The sequence below is a fragment of the Phyllostomus discolor genome, chromosome 11, assembly GCF_004126475.2.
Source record: "Phyllostomus discolor isolate MPI-MPIP mPhyDis1 chromosome 11, mPhyDis1.pri.v3, whole genome shotgun sequence".
NCBI lineage: Eukaryota > Metazoa > Chordata > Mammalia > Chiroptera > Phyllostomidae > Phyllostomus > Phyllostomus discolor.
The window spans coordinates 49,432,216-49,438,367 of record NC_040913.2 but is presented as its reverse complement, the minus strand read 5'-3'; positions in this window follow the sequence as shown (position 1 = coordinate 49,438,367).

The following is a 6,152-nucleotide window of genomic DNA, read 5'->3' as shown; positions in this document are numbered from 1 at the left end:
TTTGCTTGAAATATTTTCATCTCTTCACTTTCAGACTGTTTTGATGTTTGTACATACACTTTATGCTTCTTAGTCCCTGTACTTTATCCCCCATTCCACCCCCCCCCCCCCATAACCTTCCAGGTGATCTTTATTTCTGTGAATCTGTTCCTGTTCTAGTTGTTTGCTCAGTTCATTTTTTAGTTTAGTTTTATTTTTTTAGGTTCATTTGTTGATAGTTGTAAGTTTGTTGCCATCTCACTGTTCATATTTTTGATCTTCTTTTTTTGAGATAAGTCCCTTTAACATTTTATATAATAAGGGCTTCATAATGATAAACTCCTTTAACTCAAACTTACTTGGGAAGCACTTTATTTTCCCTTTCATTCTATATGATAGCTTTGCTGGATAGAGTAATCTTGGATGTAGGTCCTTGCCTTTCATGACTTTGAATACCTCTTTCCAACCCCTTCTTGCCTGTAAGATTTCTTTTGAGAAATCAACTGATAGTCTAATGGGAACTCCTCTGTAGGTAACTGTCTCCTTGTCTCTTGCTGCTTTTAAGATTCTCTCCTTATCTTTAATCTTGGGTAATGTAATTATGATGTGCCTTGGTGTGTGCTTCCTTGGATAAAATTTTTTTTTGGACTCTCTGAGCTTCCTGGACTTCCTGGAAGTCTATTTCCTTTGCCAGATTAGGGAAGTTGTCCTTCATTATGTTTTAAAATAAGTTTTCAATTTTGTTGCTGTTCCTCTTCTTCTTCTGGAACCCCTATGATTTGGATTTTTGAATATTTACAGTTGTCCCAGAGGGTCTTAAGACTCTCCTTATTTTTTTTTTTTTTGAATTCTTGTTTCTTCATTCTGTTCCAGTTGAAAGTTTATTTCTTCCTTCTGCTTCAAACCATTCATTTGAGTCTCAGTTTCCTTCTCTTCAGTGTTGGTTCCCTGTACATTTTCCTTTATTTTACTTTGCATAGACTTCACTTTTTCCTCTACTTTGCAACCATACTCAACCATTTCTGTGACCATCCTGATTACCAGTGCTTTGAACACTACATCTGTTAGGTTGGCTATCTCCTTATCATTTAGTTGTATTTCACTGGGGTTTTGATCTGTTCTTTCACTGGAGCTATATTTCTTTCTCTCTGTGCACCTGTTTTGTAGTAAGGAGTGGAGCTTTAGATATTTGCCAGTTTGGGGTAACCCATGTCATTGTATTCTGGTGCTGTATGTAGGGGAGTTGTCAGACAGGGAACAATGCCACTGGCTCAGCTCTCTGTCAGCCTTCAGTCACTCCTTCCAACAACCCAAAAGCAAAATGGGCCCTTCTTGTCCTGATATCTAGGTGGGTAACCCTGTGGGTGATTCTAAGACCCTGTGGGCTTCTCCAACAAACTCCTGTGAGGTTGGAAGTTTCTCCTGCTGTCTCAGCCCCACAGGTTTTTTCAGTCAGAGGTTTTGAAGCTTTATTTCCCCATGCTGGAACCCTGAGTTGGGTTGTCTGTCATGCTCCATAGTTGTTCCTCCAGGTTTATCTGCATGCAAGTGTGGCACTGCCAGTTCCACTTGCTGCTGCCTTTCTACTAGTCCTCTCCATCCTGGCTGCCCAACTCTGCCCCTCCTACCAGTCTGGAGGAATGTTTCTTCTTTAACTCCTTGGTTGTTGGACTTCCATACAGTTTGATTTTCTGGCAGTTCTGGATATTTTTTGTTTTTAAATTTGTTGCCCTTCTTTTGGTTGTATGAAGAGGCAAAAGGTATCTACCTACATCTCCTTCTTGGTCAGGAGTCATTACTGATAGGTGTTTTATCATTGCCATTTTATTCCTTTTTACCTGTGTTCACTCCTTCCCTCCCTCCCTCCTTCCCTTTCTCCCCATCTTAAAGTAGTCCCTTTAGCTTCTCTTGCAATTATGGTTTGGTGGAGATGTAGTATTTTTCCTTCTTTTTTTTTTGTCTTGGATGCTCCTTATTTTGCCTTTCATTTTAAAATAAGAGTCTTGATTTGTAGAGTAGCTTTGGTTGTAGTTCTTTGCTTTTCTTTACTTAGAATATTTCATATCTTTGCCTTCTGTCTTGTGGTGTTTCTTTTGAGAAATCATCTGATAGCTTTATCAGAACTTACTTGTATGTTAATAGCTGTTTTCCCTTGTTTCTTTTAAGATTCTCTCATTGTCTTTAAATTTTGCCATTTTAATTATGGTGTGTCTTGGAGTGGACCTCTTTGGGTTAATCTTGATTGGGGCCTTTTGTACTTCCTGAACTTGTGTGAATTTTTCCCTCACAAAGATATGCAAGTTTTCTGTCATTATTTTTCAAACAGGTTTTCTATCCCTTGCTCCTTTTCTTCTCCTTCTGGTATCCCTGTGATGGGCATAGTTGCATTTTGTGCTGTCCTTCCACTCTCTTAAACTATCATTGTTCTTTTTCCGTCTTTTTTTCATTCTGTTGCTCTGACTGGTTGTTTTGTTCTAGCTCATTTTCCAAGTCACTGATTGAGATCTCCGCTTCATGTAGCAAGCCTTTAATTACTTCTAGTGTACTCTTTATTTCAGATTCTATTCATTATTTCCTCCTGTTTTTCATAGTTGCTATGTCTTTTTTTCATGCTTATGCAGTCCCCACTGAGTTCCTTGAAGCTCCTTTATAACAATAAATTTCCTTGTATTTCTCCCTGAGTTCCTTGAGCATCCTTATAACAATTACTTTGAAATCTATGTCAGATAGGTTACTTGTCTCAATTTCATTTAGCACTTTCTGGAGATTTCTCCTTTCCTTTTGATTAGGGGATGTTTGTCTCCTTATTTTAGTTTGCTCTTTTTGTTTGTTTCTGTGCATTAGATTCATCTGCTTTGACTTCCTGTCTTCCTGGAGTGGCCTTCTGTAGTAGGATACCAGTGGGGCTCAGTGGTGCAGTCTCTTTGATCTCCTGAGTTGGGGACTCTAGGGAATCCCTTTTTGCAATTTATGTGGTATCTCTTGTTATAATTGGATTTTGGTTGTTGGCTTCTTCATTGGTGAACTCTTCCCTCTGTCTAGCTGAGAGTCACAGTCCCCACCACATTTTATATGCTGTCATGCATGTGCTGCCAGAAGAAAACAACACAACTCAGCAAATAAAATCCACATCAGTAAAAACACTCCCCAACTACAATTGCAACATCAACAAAAAATGAGCAAAAATTATTAAAGGTGAAAAGAAAATAAGATTATAAGAAAGGAAAAAATAATATCAGGTGATTAATGAAAGAAAATGATTTTGACAGTGTAGAGGGAGGGTAAATAATGAGAGTAAGGAATAGAAACAAAGCAAAGAAAGGGAGGAAATAAAATTTACAACATAAACAAAAAAGAAGGGAATAGAGCAAAAGGAGTAAGAAGAAGATGAGTATAAGGTGTGAAATAAAAAAATAAAATTCAGTAACCAAATTAGGGAAAAACAACCAGTGTAACAATATCCATGACAAATGAGGAAATATTAATAAAGGTGGAAAGAGAATAAGAATGTTAGAAGATAAAGGAAAGATAAGAAAAAAAGATTATGAATTGTCTAAAGGAAAGAAAAATGATTTTGAGAAGGTGTAAGGAGGAGAAATAATAAATATAAGGGCTATAAACAGGCTCAGAAAGAAACAAAATTTAAAACAAAAATAAGAAAGTGCAGGAAGAAGGTGAAATGGAGTTAGACAGGGGAACAGTAAAACATATGATTTGAAATAAAGAAATAGTGAACATCTATGAATAAAATTGAAGAAATTCAACAACACCACAATATCAATGACAAATGAGAAAAGATTAATAAAGGTGGAAAGAGAAAAAGATATTATGAGAAAAAGAAAAAAGTATGATAACTAAAGAAAGAATGATTTATAGAGAATATGGGGGGGAATAGTAAGAGTGAGGAATAGAAACAAGGCATAGAAAGTGAAAATAATAAAATAAAATTTAAAACAAAAATAAGAAAGGAAAGGAAGAAGGCGAAATGGAGAAAGAGTAAGGAAGAGTAAAATATGAGATTTGAAATACAACTAAAATAAAAAATAGTGAAATAATAGGAACAAAATTGATGAAAAATAAAAAAAAATTAAAAAACTATGCAGGAGAAAAAAATAACACAAATAATGAAAAAGAATGAGGTATAATTCATTTCAGCAGAGTCTGGTGTTTGCTTACTGTCTTCTACTTCTGGATCTGTCTCTGGTAATGTCAGATGGTGTCCCAATCTGGCTTTAGGCAGCCTGTTCAAGGCTACAAGCTATCCACAATCTGTGGCTTTCTCCTTTATACTTGGCTGGTACTCCCTGTTCTGCCTGCCTGGCTTTTTATCAGGATAAAACTCAGGGGTGGTTCATCTAACATTTGACAACACCCATGTACCATTTCCAGCTGCCTCTACAGGGGGCTTCTGGTGCTATGAAGAGCTTGGTATCCTTGGTTCTTCCCTTGAGAAGCTGTTCAGTCTTGAGAAAAATGGTAGATGTGTTTCCCACCCCTCCGCCACACATTTGTTCTGTTCCAGACTATTTCCAGTCATGTGTATTTCTGATGAATTAGCTGTTCATTTCATGTGAGAGGCCGATCTGTGTAAAATGGTCAGCTCTCTCTTGCTTGGCATTGATGGTAGCTCTGTTTGAGATTGAAGGCTGGGTGGGGCCCTGAATGCCCCTTTCTGCATCAATTTCTAATCTCTGCCTTGCTGTTTTTAGTGGAATAGGGGCAAAGGAGGAGCCAGTAGCTTGTTGAATCTGACAATGTTCATAAAGGGCTCTTTTGAAGATTATCTTTCTTTCCCCTGTGGATATGATCCCAACAAGAGGTTCTCGAGCCTGATCTTGCTGTTTTGCAAGTTTCCAATCCTTAAATTGGAGTTTGGGCATATCTTCCTCTTCCAAGTGCTTTGTGTTCCACAGCCTGAGGAAACTTGCCTAGCTGCAAAGACTCTCAGATGCTCAGCTCTTGCCTGTCTAGCTCCCAGCCCACTGCTCCCACAGGATGCTCAGATCCAAACTCTCTATTCTGTTCACAGCTCCCCACTCTCCTGCCCTGCTGGATGGGATTCCACAATTCCATTGCCTTTCAGCTTTCTAACCTTCTTACCCAGCTGGATTCTGTGGGTACAAATTGTGCTTTCAATCTGGTTTCTTTGCTGGCAGGGTAGCTGTTCATTCATATGGGTTACCTGCCCAGCCATGCTTCTGCTTTCCTTTTATTTATTATTTATTTATTTATTTGTGGATTTATTTATTTATATTATATTATATTATATTATATTGATTATGCTATTACAGTGCTCTCCTTTTAAAAAGTTCTGTGTGGGATCCACTCTGCAGAGCTGAGTCACTGTCTGGTTCTCCATGTACTCCACCTCTCCAAAACACAAAAAGTCACTCTCAGGATTGTCCATAGCCTGCTGGTGTCTCACAGTTTTAGATAATAGAATTTATCTATGAAACTCTCCAGGTTAGCATTGGAGCAATGAACATGTTTCTCGCTGTGTGTGTGTGCAGCCTGAGACTCCTAGACCCCGTATGTGCTCCCAAGTCTCTCCTGATTAGGGTTGGGGTTTCCCTGTGTGGCACCAAGGCACCCTACTCCAGGAGGGGATGGAGTTACTCAAGTGTATTTTCTGTCTGGTTTGCTCCTTAGCTGCAGGTGCCTTGCATGGGGTATATCCGCTTCAGTTTATAAAATCTCTTACCAGAGCATCCTCTTACAGTGCAAAGAATCTTCTGTACTCCTTGGCTTCAGAAATTCATATCAGCTGAGATTCTGTTGATTGTTCAGGTCACTTTTCAGATTATCAGCCAAAAATCTGTGCTGAGTGTGTGAGCAAGTGGGCTCAGCTTCCACTTACTTAGCCGCCACCTTCCTATTTCTAAATTGAGTTTGCTCTGAGTTTTCTCCAAGTGCCATATTAGGGTTCAACATTCTTTGTTCTGTGATGTCAGTTACCATATTTTCATATTTTTAGCTTCCAAATTTTTTTGCTGTTATCACCTCACTCATGTTCACATTTCTCTTTATGGGCTTGTACCATTAAGAAAATTTCTTCATTATTATTTTAGTAGGGTTCATTGGATGAAGCAAATCTATAAGTGTGTGTCCAGTCCATCATTTTCAACAACAAACAAAACCTTTTACAGTGATTTTCTTTTGCCAGTCTGACACCA